The sequence below is a fragment of the Sinohyriopsis cumingii genome, chromosome 10 (genome assembly GCF_028554795.1).
Source record: "Sinohyriopsis cumingii isolate HCF-2022 chromosome 10, ASM2855479v2, whole genome shotgun sequence".
Classification (NCBI taxonomy): Eukaryota; Metazoa; Mollusca; class Bivalvia; order Unionida; family Unionidae; genus Sinohyriopsis; species Sinohyriopsis cumingii.
The window spans coordinates 55,370,738-55,398,445 of NC_142970.1; the positions used below are offsets into that span (position 1 = coordinate 55,370,738).

At 36.8% G+C, this 27,708-nt stretch overlaps 1 long non-coding RNA gene across 1 annotated transcript; it reads right to left on the reverse strand.

Annotated features, from left to right (window-relative positions):
* Positions 1-27,708, reverse strand: LOC149790183 (uncharacterized). Its single transcript, XR_016424031.1, has 9 exons — positions 26,976-27,708; positions 26,347-26,468; positions 19,896-20,010; positions 3,022-3,146; positions 2,594-2,683; positions 1,533-1,729; positions 863-1,020; positions 560-666; positions 1-111 (listed from the first exon to the last, which is right to left on the reverse strand). It is a non-coding gene; the product is annotated as an uncharacterized LOC149790183 (long non-coding RNA).

The window sequence follows — 27,708 nt, forward strand, 5'->3', positions numbered from 1 at the left end:
TATTTTAATATGACTTTAATGTTTATTTTCTAGATTTAATTAAGATTATGAATTAGAATCAGTCTCCAACTCCACTGTAAAGTTTATCTATTACTTCTTCTGCTCAGGCACCTGCAAATTAAAACAAAATTGTAATGCTTAAATAAAGTCATATCATCTCAGCACTACTTATATATTCAGAAGTCATGTTAATCAGCATTATAAAAATGTATGAAATTTTCTTCACTGCACTTGTGCTTCCCTTAATATCATTAAGCCAAGATATAAGATAACTTTGCACTTGTCATTTCTGGCAAGTGGATAGTGCAATCAATTTGCTCAAAGATGAATTTATTTCGTCCAAATATTTCATGTGAATAAAAATTCCAAATGGAGGCACTTGTCCGATCAGACAAGATGTATGTATATTGTAGTTAGCTGTACTCTAGCTCTGATAGTCCTGGGCAATAGGATAAGCTGATTTTGTTATCAGTTTAGAAATGCATCCGCTTTGCAAATACTATGCTTTAAAAGACGAAATTGAATCCAATATTGATGAAATAAGAGTCATTTGGATTACCTTGTTTTTTATCATTCTGCGTTGGTTGGATGCATATTTGAGGGTCTCTGATATGGCCTCTTCCATTCCATTTGCCTTTGCTTTGCCATTATTTTTCAAGCAGGCTTCTGCAAGAGTAATACAATGTTTTAAAATAAGTTTCACAACAAAGGATGCATTGCATTTTTCTAAATGCCAGCAATAATCAATGGAATATTTTTAAAACATGTACTTTGAAATGTGGTCTCAAGTTACTTTATCAATTCATTTAAAAATCTCTGGCAAGTCACATGAAAAACACAATTTAAATCAAGCCATACTTACCTATCAAAACCTGACATATCACAAGCTCTTGAAATGCTTTTTTCCCTTTACGTCCCTTTGGACTATACTCTGGCCAGTCTTCTTGTTCCAAGCTTTTTTATCATCCTGCAGACACTATCCCCAATTGTAAACCTGCCAAGGGAGCTCAAGTAGCATATCTGAAAATAATAATAATAATAATAATAATAATAATATTACTATTTTTTGATTTTGATATTATTATTAATAGTAGTATTTCATGATCGATGTGACAAAATATGCTTGTATATGGTTATTTTTTGCCATGGTTTTGCAAGCAAATTTATTTTCTCTAACTTGAGAAAAATTTGATAACATTAACTATGCAACACAATGTACTAACAGCAATTATAAACCAAATTAACCACCGTGAATCTATTAACTTCATAAATGACATTCACTCAAGGATGGAATTAAAATAGCCACATAATATGTAATAGTATATGTAGTAAAATACCTGTTACATGTTCATCTCTAAACATGTTTTGGCCTACATCCATAAGACAAAACAGCTGACCACTACATGTTCACCCCAAACCCAAAAATAATTATACAGGCGCCGCAGAACTTGCATAATGCATATTGAGGTTCACAACAGCAAATAAAGGTTATAACAGTTTTTTTTTAAATAGAAAATAAGGCCCGAATTTACCATCTTCTTGGAGAGCTTGGGATTCTCCTCCAACCTCTGGCAAAGGCCCTCTAGTTCCTCCACTGAATCACATGGCATTGCAAGAATTTCTTCTCTATATTCTGTGTCTGGGCCTTGTTTATGAACTTGGAGGGCCAGCTGCTCCAACAAATTCTCAACATTTGTGTCCAGTTTCATAAGTACATTGAACTGGAAATCTGTAAGAGATTTGTGATGAAATTAGTTTTGAAAGATCAAGATCATTATTATAAACTCCTTATAAAGATCTGTACAGTGAACAAGGGTTTAACAATGAAAAATATTTATGGAATGAAATACATGGTTTTTGTACAGTTTATTTGAAAATAAATAAAACTTTTCCCTATAATCTTTTATGTTTTTATTCCCTGGATATGTTGTTTCACTGCTGGTGTCTGTAAAGTCTGCATTCAATGTAGATGGTTTAAGCGTCTGACTTAAGAAAACAATGGTATACATAAGAAAGGAAAATAATAAAAAAAAACCAATGGAATGATGAACAGTCGACACATCAATGAAAAACAATTCATTGTTTATTTGCACAGATAAGTCTTGAACAGTATGTTTTATGACCTATAATTTAATTAATTAACATCTCACAATGTTCTGAAATAACAGTATCTAAGCTACAAGAGCTTGTGCTTTCATGTCATAATCTTCCATTTTCCAAACAAATTTTGATGTTGACTCAATGTATATGACCATAGCATTGAACACTAACATTCAAAATGTCTACATGATGACAAAACTATTATCAAGTGAAGTGACAACAAACCAATGAGTTTTACGTGCATTGAACATAAGCATTTTTAAATGCTACAAAATGTGTTTTTAGTGTACTGCCACAAATTACCCAACATTCTGTCAAACATAAAACAGTTCTACTACCTTAGATGGGAATTAAATTCACGAATACAGTGTATAATTGACTTACTCGTACTTAGTGAGCTGTAAATGAAATAAGAGATTATATAAAAGTCAACACCTGTAGTATTTGTTTCATTATTCTATAATGTACATTTTTTTCCATCCTCAATACTTACTACTTGCAGAGGAAATGGCAGAGAGAAATCTTTATATTCTCCACTCCAGAGTGGATGGGGATGGTGATGGTGTTGTCCTTCTGGATGCAGCTAAATGTATAAAAATAATCACTAGTCCTTAATTGCAGTAAAAAAGAAACAAAGAAATCAGACTGGATTGTTTGGCATGTAAACAAAATGCATACTGGTTGCAATGACCACTGTATATAAGGCAGTGATACAATATATCACAAAATGCATTCTTTTTTAACAAAACATCTAATCTCATATATACAACATCATCAGTAAGTAAGTACTCTTAAACACATCTTATTAAACAGACAGAAAAATGATGAAATTTATACATACTTTTGATAAGGAATTTCCAATTGTGGCATGGTATAAAAGCAACTGATAAAAAGAGACCAGATAAACTAAATAGCACATACCAGCAGGATAAGAGGAAATCTTGGAGTCTGCAAAATACTCTCCATTTCAGGAGGTTTTGGATGAGATGGATGACCAGAAAGGTTTCCACTTGAGTTTTCATCTTTTTTCAGTTCTTCATTTTCATCTGAAATATCAATGAGAACTTGTAAATACTGTATGAGTCCTTGAATACACTGACTCCTTGTGACATACAGGGTTTGCAGAACAATCGCTAGCAATATTCACCACTTTTAAATCCAGCTGGTGAATTTTCACCATGAAATGCATCCGAATGCAGTGAATAATCCTGGATCAAAGACAAAATAGTGTACAGAAATGTGCAATAAATTAGTCAAGCTCCAGACAAAACAAAGATATGATTTATCTCTGATTCATAATGACTTTTCTTGTGCTACACATTTTACCAATGCAAATTACATTGAATTTTGCAAATTAAATGGTACAATTAAGATATGTATGTCAAAAGATTACTAATCTTCAGCTTTCCAATTAATGCTAAACACAAGTATCAAGTCATGTATTTAGTCTTTCACCACCAATAAATGCATTCTTAAGTAATCATCCTAGAGTGCACCAAAGTCATGTGAACTTGATCCAATTCCAACATTACTGCTGCTTCAGTGCTTAGATCCAGTATTGCCTTCACTAACTGATGTTATTAATACCTCTCTCTCATCAGCATAATTTCCATCATTTTTCAAAACTCCCATTGTAAAACCTCTGCTGAAGAAACTAACACTACACCATAACGATTTAAAGAAATACTGCCCGGTTTCTAATCTCCAATTCATAAAAAAAATCTTAGAAAAGGTTGTTCGATCCCAGCTTGTATCTTGTCTGAATTCAAACAGTCTTTTTAGCAATGTACAATCTGCATATCGCCCTTGCCACAGGACACAAATTGTGTCTGCAAATAGATTACACTCCAGCCCAGCTGATCTATGTTGTGGTGTTCCACAGGGGTCTGGTCTTGGACCTGTTCTCTACATTCTATACACTCAGCTGCTCTCAAGTGTCATAGATCATCATCCAGTGTCTCACCAATTGTACACTGATGACACCCAAATATACAAATCTATCCACCCAAATGAAGTTGATGCTACTATCCAAGGTGTAGAGATGTGCATTTCTGATGTGAAATCATGGATGACTTGTAAAAAGCTGCAGATGAATGATGATAAAACTGATGCCATTCTGATCACAACACAAAGACTTTCTCATTCACATCCTTTACCTCACACAATAAATATCAGCAACATCAATATTAAATTCACACAATCAGTACAAAACCTAGGTGTTACTCTGGACAGTACTCTCACATTGCACCAACATGTCATGAACATATGCAAGGCTGCATATCTTGAGCTGAGACGCATCAGCTCCATTCTCATATCTTTCAGCTGATGCCACTAAAACACTTGTGTGTTCATTACTACTTTCAAGACTGGACTATGGAAACTCAATTCTGTCTGGTTCATCTTAATATCTACTGCAGAGACTTCAAAAAGTTCAAAACATAGCTGCTTGGATCATACTTAGAGTACCACAATCAGAGCACACCTCCCCACTGCTCTGTACCCAACACTGGCTATCCATTTGATCCAGAATCAAACACAAAATTTGTTCTCTGTGCTACGTTTCACTGACAGACTCTAGTCCAACATACCTATCCGACCTCACCTATGTGTACACACCAGCAAGATACTTACGCTCCTCTTCCGACAATCATATACTCATTATTCTCACTATGAAAACAAAGTCATATGGACAGCATTCTTTTGCATACCTGGGCCCAGCAACATGGAATGAATTGCCCACTGAATTTAGACACAAAGACTCAGTGATACCATTCAAGACTGCTCTCAAAACTACTTATTCTGACTGCAAAAACAAACTTAAAGACTTAATAATGTTAACTACCTTAAATATTCTCAGCATGTTTTTTTATGTTTTCTAATTTCATGGTGTTTGTTTTTGTAATCATAACATTGTGTATGTTTTTATGTTGTCGAATGTTGCAAAGCGCTTAGAACTTCTAAAGATTAGGCGCTATACAAAGTCCTCATTATTATTATTATTATATTTAGCTTGGATGAATATTTTTAAAATCAGTGGCCATAACTAAAACAATGGGATTTTGTTTTCTGATCATAAAAGTATGTTGGACACCATCCATGATGTACAATGCTGTCTGACATTTCTATGCACCTAAGGTTTCCATCTCAAATATTAAAGCAAAATGCATACCGAATTTGACAGATTGACGAAAATAAAATAAAGCAATGCTTACCATTTGAAAAGAGGCAACTGTCACTAGAATATTCTATTCAAAATGATATTAATTTTGGACACAGGGATACCACCCCCATGTTTTCCTGACTCGTGATGTGTCGGCCTATTCTGTGCACAGCTTTGAAAAGATGTAATGTTTATCCATCGAGCTATAGAAATGAAATACATTTACTGTAGACTGTTTCTGTCAGCAGTTAAGTTGAGTAATTAGGTCAGGTTTATAGCTAGTTTACAAAATTCAATGTAGAATGCCAATAAATGACAAGATACATTTTTGCAAACTAAAGTGATCTTGAAAAAAGATTAGTAAAGTTTAACATTTTATAAAAAATAAGCTATTATGTGGAAGAGAAACAGCAATGAAATACGATGCAATGTGTTTACATCTTGCTGATCTGGGAAAATTACTAAAGAATTTAGAAACAGACTATATGCTGGGGAATTTTTTGAGAATTTATGTTCTGGCGACAAGTTTACATATTGGGTAGCAGATGATTTTGCATGTGTGGGACAACTTCTTGCAAAATTAGAAACTTGGATTAAAATGCAGTATTGTTTTAAGGTATACATTACCATATTTTATATAATGTATTGTATGATTCTAAAAGATGCATAGTTAATCAGAATTTCTGGGTTACAGATTCAAGAAGGTCATGGAGTGGGTCTACATGTTGACTAATAAATTACTATTTGATCCCCTAGGTGATATTTCAATTCTAAATTAAAACCAATAATTCTTAATGTATAACCAAAAATGCGACAACCTGGTGGAGAGGCGAAAATGGATATAAAAAACTTCTATATAGCCTCAGCAAATTTAAACTGAATAAATAGGGAAAAAATAATTAAACTAAACAACAAGACAAATTATGATATGATTTTCATACAAGAAACACATAATAAGTTGACTAAAGAACTAATAACTTTATGTGAGGAAAAATTAAATGGGGTTATAATTGTGAATGATTATAAGGAGATGTAAGGGGAGGGGTAGCTACTTTTATCAAGAATAAAATGGGAGTAACTTGGAAGCAAAAAAACAAGGGAAACTTTTTTGCAGGAAGATTGATACATATTGTGATAGAGGACACTCATTTTATAAATGTATAAATACCTGCTAATAAAAACAAAAAGCAACAATTCATTGAAAACCTGTTTAAATATGTAGAAACAATTTCAATGCCCCCCCCCCCCAATCTGTGTTGATATTGATGGAAATATTGTGGATCTGATGTGCAATCTTACTGCATGCAAATCTTTCCAAAAAGCACCTATGTACTGTTTAGACACCGGTATTTGGTAACAGCCATATCTAGCGCAAAATTCAAAATGGTCATAGGACAGAAGGTTGAGTAGCTACAATGTCATAGCCTCAATGTCTCCACGAAGTAGGGGTAGTAATATTTGTGCTAGGGTTGTGCTATTCCATGTCGATTTACAAGTAACCAAACAGGATTTGATTTGGAAATATTTTTCGCAAAAAGATCTCTTCTGCCAATGGTAGCTCAATGGCTTGGAGAAATACTGGCAAGTCAGATGTGTATAAAATGTACAGCAATGTGTGCAGACAAAATTGTCAAAAAATTTTGCAGGTTTTAATTAAAGGGCTATATCAGCCTTGAAAGTGCCAGAAATTATCATTATAGATGTGGCTTGAGTCTACATGTTTTCAGTTAACAAAAACAGAGTATCAAAGTTAGTAACTGGCATCCTTGATAATTTGACTAATAACTATTTTTAATTAACCATTTCAGATTTATAAATATATACTCAATAGTAGTGAAGTGGGACGATATAGCGTCAATGGGACTTACCATTAAAAACCACCCTGCGACGATATAGCGTCAATGGGAAATTTAACATTACGGAAACCCCTGGGACGATATAGCGTCAAGGGGAATTTAACATGGGAATATGGGACTGTTTAGCGTCAAGGGGAATTGAACAGGGTGGGACTGTACAGCGTCAAGGGGAATTTAACATGGGCAAAAAAAAAAAAAAAAAAAAAAATCTTGGGCCTGCTGAGCATCAAGGGGAAATGGAACAGGGTTGGGACCCTATTTTAATAAGGTCCCGACCTGATGGGTCTATGGAAATGGAACAGGCAAAAATTGAAACAGGGAGGGGTCTCTATCTTTTATTTTTTTTAAAACAAAAAAGAAAAGGGTAGGCAATGAAAGTCAAGATCTTTTCGAGACCTATGAGTGGCCCTGAAAAGGGTCTTTGGGTTTCTTCTTCTTCTAACTCTTCCACTTCTTGAACCATCTCCTAACTTTTACCAATATTCATGTCATCTTCTTCTTTATTTCTGACTCAGGCATCCAGTCAGGATGACCTATCGCTCGGAATTTCTCCTGTATTCTTATCCAGTTATTCTTGAGTTTCTCAAAGCTTTCTTTTCTCTTTCTATTTTCTTCTTCTTTTCTTTCCTTAGACCACCTTTCTTTGATGTTCTTTACTCTTCCGTCAGCACTTTCCTCATTACTTCTTCCGTTTTTGTCAACTGGTCGAACCCCCATTTTACGTGTCGCCACTCCATCCAATACTTTTTCTAGGAAGCACCCGACTTGGATGACATGGTCCAGTGCTTCCTTCAAACTTCCCACTCTGATATAAGGTGGGTCAGTAAATCCTCTTGACTTGTTGACTTCTTCTTCTATCATCCCTGCGATGAGATCTCCGGCCACCTTTAGTCCTTTGACTTGAATAGTTAACAAGTCTTGCCTATTTCCATCACTCCATTCCTTTTCTATTCTTCCTACAACATATTCAACATCCATTATCCAAAAATAGATATCTCTTAATAGATTGAATAATTTTGTCACCTCCATCTTCTTTGTTTATTCCGTGGAATGGTCTGAACGATTGTTGTTGTTGTTGAGTTGAATTATAGTGGCGTGCACTTCGCATTGAGCATGTACCACTGGTTTATGGTGCCACAGGCACCTAATTGATTACTCCTTGGAGGAAGGAATGGAGCCACTTCCTCCAGGCATTTCTGTGTTCACAGAACACTAATTGATTGGGCTGTCAGGTCAAGGTACTTTTGTGTACACATCGATCTGATTGTAAGGCCTATGTTTTGTTTGAGTGGGATTGGACCCAGCACACACTCTGTCATTCATTTGCATTGATTAGCGACTAGTGGGATTGGACCCGATCTAGTCCGTATTTTTAATTTATGATGCGTGCACTGCACGTATGTGTTTTGATGTCTGTCCATCGCAAAGGGCGAAAGTGGTCAGGCTCGGGCAGAGTTGACTTGCCACAGGTTAGCAGGGTTTTTCCGATCCAGGGTATTTTTGTTCTAAATTTCCGTCTTTGGAATTTTGAATCATAAAAACTCTGTGCTGTTTTTAAGAGAGATAGAGTCTATTGAGGTCGATGTTAGCTTTTAGGTGACAGCATTTGTCGATTGGTTTTGCAGCCTTGTGCTGCTGGCCCTGGATGGAGTTGGTGTTTTTTCCATCTTACTGAGTAATTGTTTTTGGGTCCTAATTATCTAGTTGTAAATTTTGGTTGCAGCCTTGTGCTGCTGGCCCTGATAGTCATTGGTTTTTTTTGACTACCTTATACAAGTAATTTTTGGGGTGGTATTCTATATATTTGTTATATTTGCAGCATTGTGCCACCGGGCCTGATAGTCGTTGGGTTTTTTCGACTACCTTATATGTGTAAGTTTAGGGTCTTAATACGGGGGATCCCTGATGGTCTATTCTTGCGACCACCTTATACGTTCTATTTTGGGACTATATGGTTATATCTAGTCTTTGTCTTAGCTGTCACCTATGTAGAAGATAGACTTTTGGAGCTGTTAGTTAGGGTGTTAGGTGAGTATTAAGTTAGGAGAAGTGGAGAAGGTTTGTTTTGTTTTTCCCACCACCCACCCCCTGTATATTTCTTCCTGGTATTTGAACTAGGTGTTTTTTAATTTAATGATATTTGTTTGTAGAGTTTTATCAGTCAGTGGGCTAGTTTTGATAAAATGAGTTTTTCTATTGTTCAGAATTTGGTACTTGTTTTGTGAGTGTATTTATTTTGTAATACTTTTGGCTAGATTCGGATTAGATTCCCTCGTCGATCACACTCGCCTCTCATAAATGGAGAGTTCGGGGAGACCGAATCCTTGTCTTCGCCATTGGTCCAAATTTGATATATGTATATTTTATGTAAGTATTTATTAGTGTAATTTAGATGATTTCATTGCTTAGCCGGTTTCGGATTAGATTCTCTCGTCGATCACACGGTCTGAACGACGAATACTGTGGGTTCTTATAGTTAAAGCGCGGATGTGAAGGAAAACATCCCCCTAAGACTAAAATCTTATATTACCTAGATCATCACTTAAAAACGTACAATTCACAATCTTCTCCTAGAGCAAAAGTAATCCACATAGTGAGTAATTTCAGACCACTGCCATTCAGGGTAACGTTCAAGAATCTCACTGAACTCTTTTGATGTAAACGGTCTAAAGCGATATAATAGTATGAATGCACCCTTGACCCAGAGAAATCTAACACACTGGTTGACTTTTTTCACTTATCTCTTGTGAATTTCTCGGAATAAAAGTTCTACAGTTACCCATTGAGATTTCACTCTGGCAAGCCCCTGCCAAACTTCCTTGTAAATCTTCTCTTGCAGTTCTTTAGGTAATGATTCAATATCGTTTTTGAAATGAAGTTTAAATACTGGTCTCCGTGATGTCCAACATTTGACTCCTAACCAATCTGGTTTCTTCTTCAACGACATGGTAAGTTACTTCAATGTCTCGGTCCCATTAAGGGTAAGTAATGACAATTCGGTGACCAATGAGCATGTTCTAGATAGGCCGAATCTTGTGGTTCCCAGTGGTGAAGTGACACACCACAACTGAAGCACTTGACTTTATCCCCTTCGTCCAAGTAGAAAAATCCAGCTCTGGCTAATTCTTCGGGGATCAGTCCTCCCAGATACTTAGGCCATTTTCCTTTGAACGATTTAAGACAATTTTCAAAGTCGCAGTATTCCGACAAACACACAGGGAACGAATATTCGTCTTTCACAGGTTCGTTTCGATGAGGGTTGGGTGACATGGACAGGAGTTTGCTCAGGGCTGGATGACATCCGTAGGGGGGTAGACGTGAAGGTGAGGGTTAGCCCATCCACCTTTAAAATGAAACCCAGTAAAGTGTCCAAGAGGGTGAGCGGCATCGCTTTCGCATCCCTCAGGTTTGACACGCACAGCATCACTTTCCATGATAGGGGTAGTGAGAACAAAGTTCTCATGATGCTTTACAGCATCGCTAAGGTCACAGCGTACAGTATCATTCCCATCGCAAGGCTCACAATCGCATTCCACTTCAGAAGCCCCAAACTTGAATTGTGCCTTTCTGAACTTGTTTTGTGTTTCTCTGAAAGTATTCATCTTGTTCGCTTGGTCTTGGTAGTCACAATGAACTATCGATCTTGACCATAGCCCCTTTTTATACTAGTCGCAATGCAGTCTCAAGCTTGTACATCGTTCCTTTTTTATGTCTAGTTTTGGAAGGTACCGTCTCTAAGGTACCGTCATAATTGTACCATAGTGTAATGGGTGGAAAGGCCATAGAAAGGTAAGGGCAGTGCAAAGACCATCGAGTATGTTCCAGAATAGCTGGACCTTTATAGATACATAGATCCATTCGTAACTTCAGTCCACAAGTGAAACACTGTACTTCGTATCCCAATCCTGACTCAGGTCCCAAGTAGACAAATCCTGTTCTAGCTAAAACATGCGAAGCAGGTAATCCTTCCCTATCCGTAGGCCATATTTGAAACGTGTCCAATCGACAGGCACAATCACAATAGTCAGGTAAGAAGATTGGAAAATGGTAGGGTTTGAACTTGGAGTTCTCATCAGGTTTCTCAGTTGATTCTTGCTGTGGCGAAGTCATGCTTCTGGTGAGTGGCTATCCACTTACAACCAATGTTTTATACCGACATGTCCATATGGCAATGTAAAGTGATTGGGAAGCCGCACTCGCTTCTCATACACGATTTGACAGACTTTTTCCAAGGGTCGACTGACGATGTGGTGAGTGGGTAAACGTACAATCTTGTTCGGTTGATAGGTGGTCACTTTAAAGTGTTCATCTTCTCTAGACTGCAAAGCTTCTTTCAATACGCCAAAGTTCACCACTCAACTGGTACGATAATTCAGAGTCAATCCTTTCACTTTACACTTCGTGTGCACTTCTCCTTGTTTGTCCCGGTATTCGTAGCCATAATTTTTAAGACCGCCACTGGCGAAACTTAGAATCTTGTCGTCAGAATGCTCGTCTGTCCAGGCTCCTAAACGGTCTCCTTCGATGTTAGGGTGCTGTTAACTCGGGTGATCGATGTAGATGCAACTGTCCATGTCAAAGTACAGGACGCGTTCCCCTAACAGTTCTAAAGCTTCGTACAGTTTTAAGCGAGCATGAGTTGTCATGTAAGCCGCAATGATAACATTTCCAAAAGGGGCGGCTTCTACAAAGTCCAGATCTTCTTCGTAACTGACTAAGATCAAATCTTCGCAAATGACGTCCACGTGTTTGATGAATTTAGTTTTGTCGTGAATCATCTGGAAGTAGCAGGAAGGTTCTGTCAAATATTCCGTCTTGGGTAAACACGGTCGTTGTGCCATTTTACCCCACAAGCAATTTAACATCACTTTGGCAAACGATCGCCTGCCTTCATTTTTCTCGATGTGATCTAAAGTAATGCCTTCTTGTGCCCAGTATTTCTCTTTGAATGTCTTTTGGTCTTCGGGAGTGTGACACCAGGACGGATAACCACTGGCTTTTTGCTTTAGTTTCAAAAAGGCATAAACGTAGTCTGCCAAAATGCCTTTCTGAGTGGGGTCACCCTTGTGGTATTGTTCTGTCTTGGGAATGTGACAGATTTCGTACACTTCTAACAGTTGGTATCCCATGTCCAGAGCTTTGAACAATTCTACGCTGACCCACGTCCCCGTCAAAGCCCGTTCTTCCTGGGTGTACTGACAAGGCTGGTCTTGGTTGCACGTTTCAGCACAAGTACGGCACAAAGGAAACATCAGTTTGTCTTGACAATGGTGAGGTAGAACGGGATGGTACAAGTCAGTGGGAGCCAAAACTTTACATTTGATCAAGCCTTCGTATTGTCGAATGTTTTTCTGGTCGATGTGTTCCGTCAACAATTGTGGGTGCCCTGCAGGAAAGCAACAATATTTGCACACGTAGGGATACAGTGAACACACGTCCAAGTATTTGATTTCTTCTCCTTTCTCTTCGTCGGCTTGGTACAGCAAACTGGTGGCATTGGTCCTTCCTCCGTACAAACTATCCCTTGGGTTCAGAGGGTCCATGAACTGGTAACTTTCCACGAGGCGTTTAAACTCGGGATCGGTTTTCAAACGGTGATCGTACTCGGGTTCCCACATTTTCACCACTTAGTATCCTTCCTGTTCTAACTTTAGGCATCGCTGACATGTGTCCTGGTACAAGTCTTCCATGGTTCGTTGTAAAAACTGATTTTTAGTGCCACGGTCAGGGTAACAGACGGGACATCCGTGAAATAAGCAACCTTTAAACTCGTACACAATCTTGGGGTTTTCTAAGTCCCAACCATCGACCGAATGCATTCTGATGGTCTTTTCGCCCCCTCCGTTGCGGGTATGCTGAATCCATTTGTCTTCCTTGTCGCACAAGTAATGTAACCAGCGTAGGGCTTTGACCGAGTATTGACGTTTGACATAGTTGGTCATTTGAGGACTGATGACAGCCACGGTGTTTTCAGGCATGAATCGTTGCCGGTACACTAAGGAACATGCTTTGGCAATGGTGCAAGCTTCTTTCAAAGGATCGACCCCTCTGTGTTCCATGAACAGTTCTCGAAATTTTCCACAGCAACGGCGTAAAATGTCCATGTCGGAACGACAATACTTTAGCATTTCTTCCTGAAAGTCGAAAGGGTCAGAGGCATGAGCCTGGTACCAAGCGTAGAAAGCTTCTCGTTGTTCGGTACGCATGTTGTCAGGGTCGTAATAGTGAGCCTCAGGCAAATGGGGTAGAACGGCATGTTGATTGGCTTCCGTATTGAAAAAGTGTGGAAAGTACCCTTTAGCCATTTCTGTCATTCCAAACGTTTTAGGCATTCGACTCAAAGGCATGGCTAAGTAACTCATTGAATCTTTAAACTGTACTTGTCCCACTTGCATGAAAATGATTTTGGCTCCGTTCAAAGTGACTTTAGGATGTTCGGTGTCATGTTCTGTATAGTATCTGTGAAGAAACTGTCCATCGTATCCGGAGAAATTGTGAGCCATCACCATGGCACGATGATGACAATCTCCGTAACGTTTGATGTCCTCTTGGCTCCACGTCTTGGTGATGGGGTGTAAGACCCATCGAGCGAAATCGGCTAGCATGTTCGGTCCTCGAAAGATTTTTTCACGTCCTCCAGGAATCTTGCTGCAGTGAGGGCAATGACTGAAAATAGGTTCTTGAATGCACTTCTCGTACGCTCGATGAGCCACACAGAAATTAGGAATGTGAATACCGGTCTCTTGCATGCATTCAAAATAGAAAAAGATGAAATTGCCTTTCTTCTTGTGACCGATCTCTTTCTCTGGTTGGGGTTGGTATTTTTGTACGTAGCATTCATGTTCCAAGTCCACGATGTGGCAGCAAATGTGACATTTTTCTTTCCTCGACATAGGTGTGCCTTGGCATTATTGGTAAGTATGCCTTGTCCACAGGTAGGGCACAATCTCAGCAGCTGAAAAGAACATTTCTTCTGTGAACCTTGCACTCGTTCTTGTCCTTCGCTCAGACAGGGTGGAGAGGCCAAACATGCTGAGCATTTTGATCTACATCTCGGTGATGAACCCTTCTGCTTTCTCTAACGGTACTTCGGACTTGAAATCTTTAAACTTCAACATGTATTTGTAAGCCGTAGTTCTAAATTTTCTAGAGGGACGCTTTTCCGTCTCTTGAATGGAATAGTACTTTTCAGGGTTGACTAAGGGTGGTGAAGTTTGTTTAGAGGGTTTGGATTCTGGTTCACTCATGTCCTCTTCAAAATCACTGGCATGAATTTGTGCCAAGACTTCAGCCCTGGTACGAGGCAATAAAGCACGTTTCTGCCTCTTTCTTCTTCTTTCTTCTCAAATGAATTGGATCGTTTCATCTTGATAGCAAAAAGTCAAATGACTAAAGTTTAAACACCATGGACTAATTTATAGTCATAGCAGACCAGCGTATATAAAAGGGTATGTGTCTTGTCCTTTCACTATTCATTTCACTCTCAAACCGAGCACAACGATGGAAGAGACTACCCAGATCGAACGTTTCATCAGAGCTTTGCGAGGGGTCATTAGAAAATTCTCTTCAGACCAGCCGACGGACTATTCTCCTTCCTTTCAAGATAAAAGTCAAGATACTTGCTATATCTGTCAGAAGAAAGGGCATTGGTCCTCAGAGTGTCCAGACCGTCAAAAAAGAAAAAAAGGGGCTAGAAAAGACAAAAGTCAAGATACCTGTTATTATTGTCAAGAAAATGGACATTGGTCTCCAGATTGCCCAAAAAAGAAACAAGGAGTCAGAAGAAGAGAGGGATTCTTCAGAGGAAGAAAACAGGTGAAGAAAAAGAAACAGGAGAAGAAAAGAATAAGAGAAGAAAGTGAGGAGGAATAGGAGGAAAAGACTGTGATGGTGAAGAAATTCAAAAAACAAAGAGAATGAACAATGAGACAGAAGAAGTTTATGAACTTTTTAAAGTGCTCTGTTGTGAATTGTGAATTGGATTGTAAATATTTATAAAAGAATAAATTAGGTATTAAAAGGTAAGTGTCTTTGGGTTTTGATTTTAAAATAAGAACCTACACTCACACACTCATACACACGTACTATAGAGGTAAAATGTTTTTTTTTTTTAGTTTTAAAGTCTATCTCTTTTCGATAGACGTGGGTGGCCCTGAAAAGGGCCTTTTTTGGTGTAGGGGTGAGTTTAAGCAATCAACTTTAACTGCCTTAAGCCTTTGCCACGGCCAAGGCCTACTTCTGGACTGCGTAGTGTTGATGATGATGATTTGGTTGAAATCACTAAGGGTGGCACGGGAGGCTTAGTCACAGGGTTGGAATGATTAGCTTGGGAAGGTCATATTCTCTTTGGTCGTAATAAAGAAGTCTGATAACATTTGTTTCAGACTTCTTAACTCTGCTAAAATGTCTAACAGTACCGTGACCATTTGATTTTCACACCCTTGTTTCTTTGCTGCTGCTTCTTCTTCTTCTTGTTTTTTTCTTACCTCTTCTTCTTGCTGCTGTTACTGTAGGAGAAAAGCTTGTTCCGCTTCCTTTTGCTGTATATAAATTTCTCCAATTCTTCTTTCTGTCTCTGTCTAAATTTCTCCACGTGCGGTAATGAAGGAGAAGGTGATGAAGGTTCCGGAACAAATTCTTGCGAGGTAAGAAAATCCACAAAATCCCAATTCACCTCTTCTGAAAGTAAGTCCGGGTTCCCTTGGGTAGTCTCCGCAGCTGGTGCACCCCAATTTATCGTTTTCTGAGTTTCCATCATGTTGAAAAACTGTCGCATGAATTGACTGCGTACAGGTGCTAGCAAATCTATATAGACCACGTGACGTCACAGACTGCTCTCTTTGGATTGGATGTGGGCTGACTGAATTTTGTAACGCGTGTTTGGATTGGTCAATGAACTCAATCCGTTTCAATCCTTCCTCTCCCTATAAATAAGTGCAGTTCACTGCATTCCTTCACCTGTTCTCAGCGCCTCAACATGTGGACCAACGTTCAATCTTCTACGCTTGTGTCTTTGATGATGTTGAGGACGGACATACCGATGTACGTCCGATCCAAGTGGACAGTTGTCCATAGGACAGATACCAGCCTATGGATACGTAGGATCTTTGTGGAGAAGCAAGGATGTCTCAAAAGAGTTTTAGTCTATGGTCCTGCAGTCAGGCGAAGCCTAAGGACAAGAAGAAGTCACAGATGCCCTTTATGTTAAGGGCATATAAACATAAACCCAAAGGCCCTTTTCAGGGCCACTCACAGGTCTCGAAAAGATCTTGACTTTCACTGCCTACCCTTTTTTTTATTTTTTTTTGTTTTAAACAAAATAAAAAATAGAGACCCCTCCCTGTTTCAATTTTCGCCTGTTCCATTTCCATAGACCCATCAGGTCGGGACCTTATTAAAATAGAGTCCTGACCCTGCTCCATCTCCCCTTGACGCTCAACAGGCCCAAGATTTTTTTTTTTTTTTTGCCCATGTTAAATTCCCCTTGACGCTATACAGTCCCACCCTGTTCAATTCCCCTTGACGCTAAACAGTCCCATATTCCCATGTTAAATTCCCCTTGACGCTATATCATTCCAGGGGTTTCCGTAATGTTAAATTTCCCATTGACGCTATATCGTCCCAGGGTGGTTTTTAATGGTAAGTCCCATTGACGCTATATCGTCCCACTTCACTATTCTCAATGTGTTTATACCAATATTAAGTTTCTGTATGTCACTGTGTTTAAGTTTTGATTTTCTCTGTTTTATTTCACTTGATACAAACACATGCTGACTAATCTTGTCATGTGGTGTATCTCGATCATACTGTAAAAGTGCATAGCTTAACACAGGTTTCGAACTCTTGCTATGAGCAGCAGCAGTAAACATGGCATGTACCACGAGAAATCAACTTTTTTTCTTCTTGGCTATAAAATCATTAGGTACTAATGTGTAAACTATTAAGTTGGTAATTTTTTTAATATAATTATTGTGCAGATTTACTAAATGTACTTTTGCGATACTAAGTCCCATGTTTGTTTAAAGGTTCTAACAAGATGGGGTTTTTATGCAATATGTCATAAGTATATATGGTGTTGTGGGCTGCAGGTATGAAGACAGCTCAGCAGCTTTCTAACTAATATTGCAATTACTATGAGCTTTTTTAAAAGTTATTTATTTTCTTTAAGTTGTTTCTTACTGTTCTGTATATAGTTTAGAAACTTTAAGCAATATTTTGGACTAGTCCGATAACATAAGACACATCACCCAATATTTTTGTTGGGGGGCTGATGGGTCTTACTGCCTAACGAAGGGTGCTGTGTGGAGCGTTTTGATGTCGACTAACAGTGTAATGAAAGTCAAATTTTCAGAAATATCACACACAACTGGTAACCAATAACAATGCATTTCTACAAAGTAAAGTTATAATGTTTTTGTCAGACTTTACTTACCCTGATGTCTTTTCTCTAATAAATTCAAATTCTCACAAAAGAACCAGACCTGTTTTCAAGTTTTGTTGGTCCACATTTCAGTTGGCTGGAAAGCGATGAAAGTCAGAACTGCCAAAATCGGGTTAAGCTGAAACATTATTCTTTAAGGAAACAAATAAAAATATGTTTTGCCTATTGGAACTGTAAGTAATGTTTCGTTTCATTCAAGAAACATATCCCCCACATGAACCTACTTAAACAAACTTTGGCGTACCTCGACTACCGTTGCATTGCAACAAATTCAAATGTATGTCAATGGAACACGAAAATGTGTCCATTTGCTAGTGTCATATTTTCACTCCACCAGGATAAAGACAGCACTGTAAGTATATTAATTACACATAAATTAGTGGAAGAGTGTCGATATAGGCTGCCAAGTGTGTGAGCTATTCCTGAAACTTGGACTACTCATTCCGATGTCAATCGACATTGGAACCCATATACATGGCCGTTATTTGGGTATTAAGACATAGCACTAAAACAAAAACAACATGTGCTATGTCTTACATTGTAGAACTATATTTTGGACTTGTACATTTTTGTTTAAGATTTTATTTAAGCACAAAATATTTATTGATGGAATTTAATGTGCTTTTCTCTATTCTAAATTATATAATTAATATTCATTCCTAACTTATTTTACAAGCAAACTACATAAAGTTATATCATTTGTTATAAGAACTTGGCTATATTGTCAAGTGAGTGTTATCTTCACATACCAACACGTTTATTTTGTATGTACTGATTTTCTGTATTTAAGACTCTAATTCCATGCCTGAGAAATTTTTCTTATGCTGCAATACATGATTCAATTTCTTATACAGTATAGGTCCAAAAATGTTCTTAGGGATATAGAATACCCAAGTCATTGTGAGTGTTATCCTTGCTGATTTGATCTTTGCAATACAATTTAATCATTACTTAATCCATCATATGATTGAGGTTTTTTTAAACTATTAATTTTTTAAATTACATTACATTTTTTTGTAATGTAACAAATCCAAATCACACACACACACTTAATCTAGCACTTCATACACATAATTCCAATGTCTTCACAAAAAGCTCAAAATGTCAAAGTCACTGTGAGTGTTATCTTCACCGACATAATATTCTAACTTCAAGTCAACAATAACTTATTAATCTAGCAATCCAGAAAAGCATAATTTAATGACATTTTTCTTTCATAATTTACTAGTTTTCTAAGTCTGAGGTGGGCAAACTATTTTTCAATGTACCCACAGGTGTGGTGAATGAGAAGTGAAAAACATCATACGATGCCACAACTGAGCCAAACTTACACGGCCAATTTGCCACTTGTGGCAATTGGTGACAAGGTTGCCCACCCTGGGTCTAAGTCAGTGTGACCATTGTCATTACCAGCCTGAAACCCAATTTAATGCCATTTGTATAAATTCATTTCAAATAAATATTATGATATAGTTGAAGTGTAAAGTCAAGCAAGTATTCTGTTTGCAGATTTTACATTTTAGATATTACAGTAAAGTCATATTTTCTCTTGTGTAGTAAACTTTATTGCAACTGGTTCCAAAATAGTAAATCTTATTCAGTTTTCATTCACCAGAATAGGTATTAATACAATCCTGAATTAACTGTATGGTACTAAAATATACCCTGATCTTGTGTGAGATTGTAATATACAGAACTATACCTCAAGACAACAATAATATATTGAATTTATATTATATCAAGACTATCATGGTTATGAACTCCAACTTTATTCAGGTTTTTTCATAATAAATGATCATCTTGTGTTATGGCTGAAAAGAAATCAAAGTTCATTTTAACTCCATTCTCTCCACATTTGTCAGTTGTTAAGAGGCATACTCATCATCAGTGTTATAGCAAAATGTAATCTTATCTCGATCAATCTTGCTGGTGTAATATATGAATGGAGAAAGAATATTATCATCCAGATTAAAATATTTTTTATTCAGACTCTACTGAAAATTTTAGCTGGATATGGGATATGGAGCCTGATGTGTACGAACAAAGCAATGTGTACCATGACCTTTTTAATTTAACATTTTAAACTCCTGCAGAAGAAAGAGATTTTTAGATCCATTAAATTGTATTAACAAAAACATTTCTTCAGTATGATTTTCCTTTACTTAGTAGTGACAAAACTCATATTTTAAAGTTGTTGTTTTGTGTTTGGTTTGGCTTTTTATGGTAAAGCAACACAAGTAAGTTATTTAGTGCCAAGGCACTTTAAGTATAGCACCTTGCCCAAGGACGCACCATGGTAGCTAACCCAGGTTGGTCCGATGGTAGAATTTGAACCTACCTTATTTCACAGGTCCAGAAAGCTAACCACTGAGCAACTACAGCTCCCCATCTTATAGTGGAATGCTGGTATACTTTATGATCAAGAAGGATGGGTTGGGGTATGCATGTTGCATCTGAAAAAAGTGATGGAATTTTTGTTTACATAATATTTTAGTCATACAATATGAATCATTTTCTATAGATTTAAGATGTATCAGATCAAGTTAAGAAAAATTATATATTCTGTTTCCTGGGAATGTACTAAAATTCACTGTTATTGTTTGATTTTTTTGGTAGTAAGCTTACTTGGTATTTTTTTCTTTTTAACTTGAATACCTAATTTGTTAACATCCTGTCCTAAATCTTCATGGTTCTGTCTATAAAGTGACAACTGTTGATACATGTAGGGACGTTTTCGTTTATATCTTTTGATTTTTTGTAGTTCTGGAAGTTGCAGTATTTGTTGTTGTATTATTAACCATTTCAGTAATTTAATGAATGCAGAGTATACTGCTCTATAAATGAAATTTAAGGGAAGATAATGTAAAAGTATGTTTCACTGCAAATATAAATTGTTTAAAATAATAATATATCATTTATCATATGACTATTCAATTGTGGTAACTAGTATTCCATCCAATATCTATATATTAAAATATGTCTTTTCATACAGCTGGTGATCATTTAGATACAAGTCCAATTGAACATAATCAAATTATCAGTGCAGGTGTTTGTATTAGTAGTAGTATTGCAAGTATAAGTGTTAGTATTAAGATTTCATATACAGGTATGATAAGTGTATCATAATGTTTAAATGATGCTCCTTGTTACAACATAAAATATGTTCATTGAAACAAATGGTTCACTGGTAAATTGGCAGTAAAGGTCTTCACTGAATTATGCTGCATAAACTATTTTACAATACATGTAAAACATATATGATGCATCTCAATTATGATGATGTGGAGGAGGAGGATTAATAATAATGCAGTTTAAGTTATCTTCATCACATAAGTTCTAGCAGATGTGTCATTTTTATGTGGCTCATTATCAGTTTGAAACTAGTCTATGATTCCTGGATCTGGACATATCTGGTCCCCTGCTGTTGTGCTGCTATGGTCTTTACAGTTCATTAGGATATCAGTTACACTGGTTTACATTTAGAACCCCATGGGATGGAATGCCCAGTTTGAAACTGAGAGAATGGTTAATTATCCATAATATAACTCCTGCAGTTATTATTAGGTTTGATATCAAGGTCTTTCATTAAAAGCTTTTCAACTCATGTTCTGTTCTACCATACAGATAAATAAAGTCAAATTCAAGGCTTTCAGAATTGTCCAGTTTGTTTCATGTGTTGTCAGTTTAATGGGCAGGTAACTAACTGTGCAGCAGACAGACTGTATATTGCCACTGTACCATATAAATATCAGTGCTTAGTCTGCTCTCAGTGGCTGTGGTTTGATTAGTTACAAGTGTCATCACATGTGACTAATTATTAACCAATGTAATGAAACTTATGTAACACTGGTCAACAGTGAAATCATTACTGACTTGAAAAGGCCCTAATCTGTAGTATTTTGGTGTGCCGAACACGAATATAACCGTGAAAAATTTGTATTGGCTCTCGTTTTGAAGATATTCATATACCTCATTTTCTATGTTTCACTGTGTAAATTTCTCCAGTAGGACTGCAGCAACATCCGGAATAATGATGTAACATTGCATAATACCATCATGCTCACATCATCCACAGTTGATTGCATCATTTTCTGATGCAATGCAATACTAATGCCATGCGGCTGCTGAAGTAAGTTGACGTCAGCAGTGTACTATACATGTGTAGGCCTATTATACTAATGCCAGGCGGCTGCTGAAGCTGACGTAAGCAGTGTACTATATAAAGCCCAATCAGATAGGTTCAGCATTTAAAATATTTTAGACGTTGTGCGAGACAGTTCAAGCTACTGTTACATAAAACTTATTATTTTATCCATTTACGTACAATAAAGAACAGTAATGCCTCGAAAGTGTGTTAATACCGCGGACAATTTTTGCTATATTTGTGGGGAAGTGACATTTGCCAACCAGAAGAAAAGTATCAATTCTCAAGTGAAGAAGGCATATCATCTTTACTTCGGATGCAAGGTTGGTGACCAAGGCAAGCCTTGGGCTCCGCATATGTGCTGTGCTACATGTACAACACAGCTTTCACAGTGGTTGAATTGCAAAAGGTCATCAATGCCGTTTGCAGTCCCAATGGTGTGGAGAGAGCCAAGCAACCACCTAAATGACTGTTACTTCTGCTTGGTTCCTCCTCTTTCTGGCGGAATAACGAAGCGAAAGAAGTCGAGAATAGTCTACCCAAACATTCCGTCTGCATTGAGACCAGTTCCACATGGTGAGGGACTTCCTATTCCAGAACCTCCAGCAGAATATTCTCTTGATTCATCTGACGAAGACAAAGGTGAGTCGACCTGTTCTTCTCCTGGTCCATCAGCATGCAGTGATCCAGATTTTCACTGTGGTGCATCATCAACCCCACACAGAATAACACAGGAAGAACTAAATGACCTGATTCGTGATTTGGACTTATCAAAGAACAAGGCAGAATTGCTAGGATCAAGACTCCAACAATGGAATCTTCTTGAAGAAGATGTTACAATTACTGCATATCGAAAGCGCCACCAGCAATTGGAGCCTTTCTTCAGAAAGGAAAGTAATCTGATATTCTGTTCCGATATTGAGGGCCTCATGAATGCTTTAAAAATCACTCATGACCCACAAGAATGGAGACTATTTGTGGACTCTTCGAAACTGAGTCTCAAGGCTGTGCTTTTGCACAATGGAAACATTCTTCCATCTATTCCAGTAGCGTATGCTGTCCACATGAAAGAGACATACGATAACTTAAGGCAGCTACTGAATTCCATTGAGTATAACAAGTACAGCTGGCACCTCTGTGGTGATTTGAAGGTAGTTGCCCTTTTAATGGGACTGCAGCAAGGATATACAAAATACATGTGTTTCTTATGCGAGTGGGATAGCCGAGCAAGGGAAATGCACTACATGAGGAAGGAATGGACTCACAGGCAGAATGTAGCCATTGGAGAGAAGAATATTCAACACCCAGCTCTGGTTGAGGCTCAGAAAATCTTGCTACCACACCTTCACATCAAACTAGGTTTGGTGAAGAACTTCATGAAAGCCATTGACCGGACTTTGCCAGCATTCCGATACCTGCATGAAAAATTCCCTCGACTCAGCGAAGCAAAGATTAAAGAGGGAGTTTTTGTGGGTCCTCAGATTCGAGAGCTTTTCAAAGATGACCGGTTCAACAACTTGCTGGAAGGTGATGCGAAACAAGCATGGAATGCTTTTCGTCTAGTTTCTATAAACTTCCTCGGAAATGTTAGGGCAGAAAACTATAAGGAACTAGTAGAAGACATGTTGATGAAGTATAAGAAACTTGGCTGCAATATGTCTCTAAAGATTCACTTCCTTCATTCCCATTTGGATTTCTTTCCTAGCAACTGTGGTATTGTTAGTGATGAACACGGCGAACGTTTTCATCAAGATATCGCAACAATGGAACAAAGATACCAGGGAAAATGGTCCACTACAATGCTGGCTGACTACTGCTGGACACTCCTCAGAGATGCTCCCGAACAGCTGTACAAGAGACAGGCGAAGAAATCTAAGATGTAGTCAATGACTTGATTTTTTATAGGTAGGCTATTACAGTTGACCTTTTACTATTGGAATGCATTTCGTTATGTAAACATTAATTTCTTGCAGATTACAAAAAAACTAGAGCCAATTTTGCAATTTGACTGTCATATTCGTGTTCAGCACATAAAAATTCATAAGAATTGACTAATTTTATTTCAGTAACATGACTTTTGTAAAAATTTGTTGTCCAGTGTAATTAGAAGGCTGTATTTAAAAACTCTAAAGATCTTAAATGTGTGCTAGAGGGTAGGGTTAGCAGTTACACTCCCAATTATGTTTGTGACGAGCAAAAGCAGCTGCACACATTTGAGCTTTTAGTTTGGTTCTGGTAGGGTCAAAACATGCAGGTACATTTTGATCTTTAAAAATTAACATAATTCCCATGTAATACTTTCCAAACCTAAGTATGCAATTGATTTGATAAAAGTTTCGAGATTACTGTTTAGGCTCTGTTCTTACAATACTAGATATACCTGACTACTCCACAGTGAAATGGCCAACTGTTAAGTTATATAAGCCAGATGAGTAATGTTAGCCATTTGTTTAAGTGTTTTCTCATTAATTTCATTTGTGCCACAGAGTTGCATGCAATATTTCTTTCTAGAATAAATTTATTTTATTTTCTAATTGTGTATTTTATGGTCTCACTGGACAGTTTATCTGGTGAATTTTCATCCGACAATGACCAATTACAGAAAAATGAGAATAATTTTACACTGAAGATACTAACAAAAACAAACTAATGATTTTTGTAGGAAGCATACATGTGAGATTTTGACTGCAGTAATCAGGTTAATTCCTGATGCAGCTATTGGTTTCTATACTGAACCATCACTGCCACCATCTCCTAAATTTTACATTCATTTTTGACAAGAAATAGCTATTTTCAATAGTTTTCTGTGACAAGGCAGCTAAAAGAATCAGTATGTGGCTTATGCATGAATAAAGTTCACTAGTACTATAACAAATTAGCATACTTTTCATCACCCCTCAACCATCTAGATTTTTTTATATTTGCCTCTGTAGCAGACACATAAAGGTCGGCAGCTCATTTGCAGACCAAGTTACGCATTTGATCTCCAATGCTCATCTAACTGTGACAGGCAGTCACCAACAAGCCATCCTATTTCCATGCCTAACTCAAAGTAAATCTAAACCACATTATAGATTTAGCTTATGTGTGAATTTAGAAATGCTAGGCTTGTGATAATTTAGTTCATGCCTTCTCCCTTAAAAATTAGGTGTATGTCAAAATACGAAACTATCCAGTGAGACCTATGATGTTAATTTTAATCCCCATGGGATTTGTGACATAAAAAACCCAAATGCTTTATGTATTAAAAGGTAACTAATGGGGGCAGGATCTGCAGTGAATCAATGGTATGTATGCTAGACTCCTGATAAAAATGTTTGTGTTACAATCCTGTTATCAAGTCAACCAGGTTACCTACTGCAATGTACCCTTGCCTTACTCCAATTCCCTCAGTACTCAGTAAACATCTAGTGTTGCTGTACATAACAAAACCAGTCCATATTGATTTTACCTATTTTACTAAATCCTGACAAAAATAATTCTCTAAATAAAGCATGATTAATATGTGAAGGTCTCGCATGTAATCAAACTCTTCCAAGCTTTTAATGATATGAACCGATTTATCAATGTTTATCAAATTTACATGAAAAACTATTTCTTATTTGTTATCAAATATGTTCGATGTTTTGATCATATAAGCATTTCTGCTACATTAGATCAAAATAATTTTTTTGTCAGAAATAGAGCCCTTATAGTATTTGCAAGGTCAACCAATCAGATGCAGAATTTGAGTTTAATATGAATGAATATTTTTTTTTACAAAATTGCTCCTTTGCTATATCTTGATGAGATAAATCTATTTACCAAGTCTGATAAAATTAATGAGAAATAGTTTTAAGAGCAGTAGCAAGAATGGCTAGTGAGATGTAGAACCACCACATTATATGCATAGAATTTGCTTACAGTCTCAGACATACAAGCAAATAATTAAACAAGTCAGATCTAAATTTGATCATAAACACTGTTGTGCAAGTCGTAAGAAACTCTGCCAATCAGATGCAAGGTCACTTCATTAACATACCTTTATCACACTCATAATAAGCATCATTGTGAAGCTTGACTATATAAGCCCAATGGCCAAGTATGATCAAACTTGAATCAGCAGTAGTGGTTATAACCTCATGTATCTGTATGCATGTTCACTTCTTCAATATAGATCTCATTTATATAAGCATGCATTCTAAATTTAGTAAAAACTGCACTATATGTATAAATACTGCATGCAGTGGTAACATGCTCAGTCAGGTGAAAGATCACTTTATTATTATTAATGGTTAACACTCATCAAACTTCTAGGACAACTTAATGATTTTAGTCTATATTGTGGAAGTATGGCTTTTAGGCTGGTTAAAAGAACTCAACTAATCTTATACATGATCACCTCGTGTATATACTTGGATTTTGCTCATTATTAGATTTATCCAAGATGTTGATTTAAGCCCAAAACCAAGTTTTATATAAACAAACTGATCAGAACTATGGACTCCAAAGTAGCTAATTTCTTACTGTTGAAAGACAGAAGGGATGTGAAATAAATAACACACTCTGGACCATTACATAAACCCACTTAGCCTTTTGACCAGTTGAGATAAAATAGCAACAATAATGTTAATTCAGATTGATAAATTATGTTTTCTCACATTACCTCTAGCCCTTTTCAACATGGATGGTATTTTTCTTCCACATATGTCAGGTCTTAATTAGTGGCCCTTTCCCATCATGAATGTTGTAGGTGAAACTCTCAGAATTAGGTTTTTTAATTTGTATCTGAAAAAGAAAAAAATTATTGGTCTGCATATATCAGTCACCTTTTCTGTATTAGATTAAAATATCATATGTGTGTGTGTGTGTGTGTGTGTGTGTTCATTTTAGAATTTAAGCATACTTGTCTCCATGTGTTTATTTCACAATTGATGATGATAACACATAACTGGTTCAATTGATAAAATGTTATTTCTGACTTCTTACAACTGCTCATTATATCTGAATTTACATTCAATGTTTGTTTTAATTAACATATTTGGGATAATGGGCGAATTATTTATTTTGTAGTTTATCATTATATCATTTATCAGTAATTTATCATTCAAATATTTAAAATATAGTACCATTATACTGACTTCATATTCTATATGATATCCCAGCAATACATGTTAAGCAGATAAGTGCAAATAAAGATGTTTAGAATGTAAAAGTTACTCCAAGCTCAAAGAAGATCTGCAAAAGATAATCTCCAACATATTACCAAACAAAATGCGAAGTTAACGCAGTTACCTTTTTTATGATGTCTCAAACACCAACGGTACTGTACAGGTACGTCTTCTGAGTTTTACCGTCATCTTGTCTTTCAAACCAGAATTAATTTCTTGAGCTCTTACAAAATGAAGAAAATTTTAAATACTATAATTTAAGCAGCTTCTTTACACGACATAAGATAAATTATGGCACAGTGTTATGTCTTTCAGCACGACGCAACTTCACATTTGGACGGCGTGCTGCGTGAGCATCACTGACACAGCAACTGACATGAATTCTCTATTAGCAGACAATAATTCGGAATAAATCCTCCGCAAATCTAACGTTCTCGATTTTTCATAAGTCCACTTTTTCACTGTTGCATTTGTTTGATTGTACAATCGCTAATGAAGTTCAATGAATCAAGTTCATCTGCTGTCTGAAATCCCGGTTCAGTTGGTATTTTCTTCCGCGCATGATGCCGTGTAAATACAAGTTACGGTCGACATTCAAAGTGGTTTAGGTTAATTTATTATTTTCCTTTATTAAGGTCATTTGCAGAAAGTGTTTCGCTAGGATGAGATAATTTAAAAAAAAATATAACAAAAAGAAAACTTTCTTTTCCAACGCTAATACTGGATATATTTCAATTTGTGATTGATACTATAAATAAATATTTTTACAAAAATATTTTATCCCGTGGCTTCGGCGCGCCACTCGTTTTTGTGGGTTTTTTAAAATGTTGTTGGTGTTGTTTTGGTTTTTGTGTGTG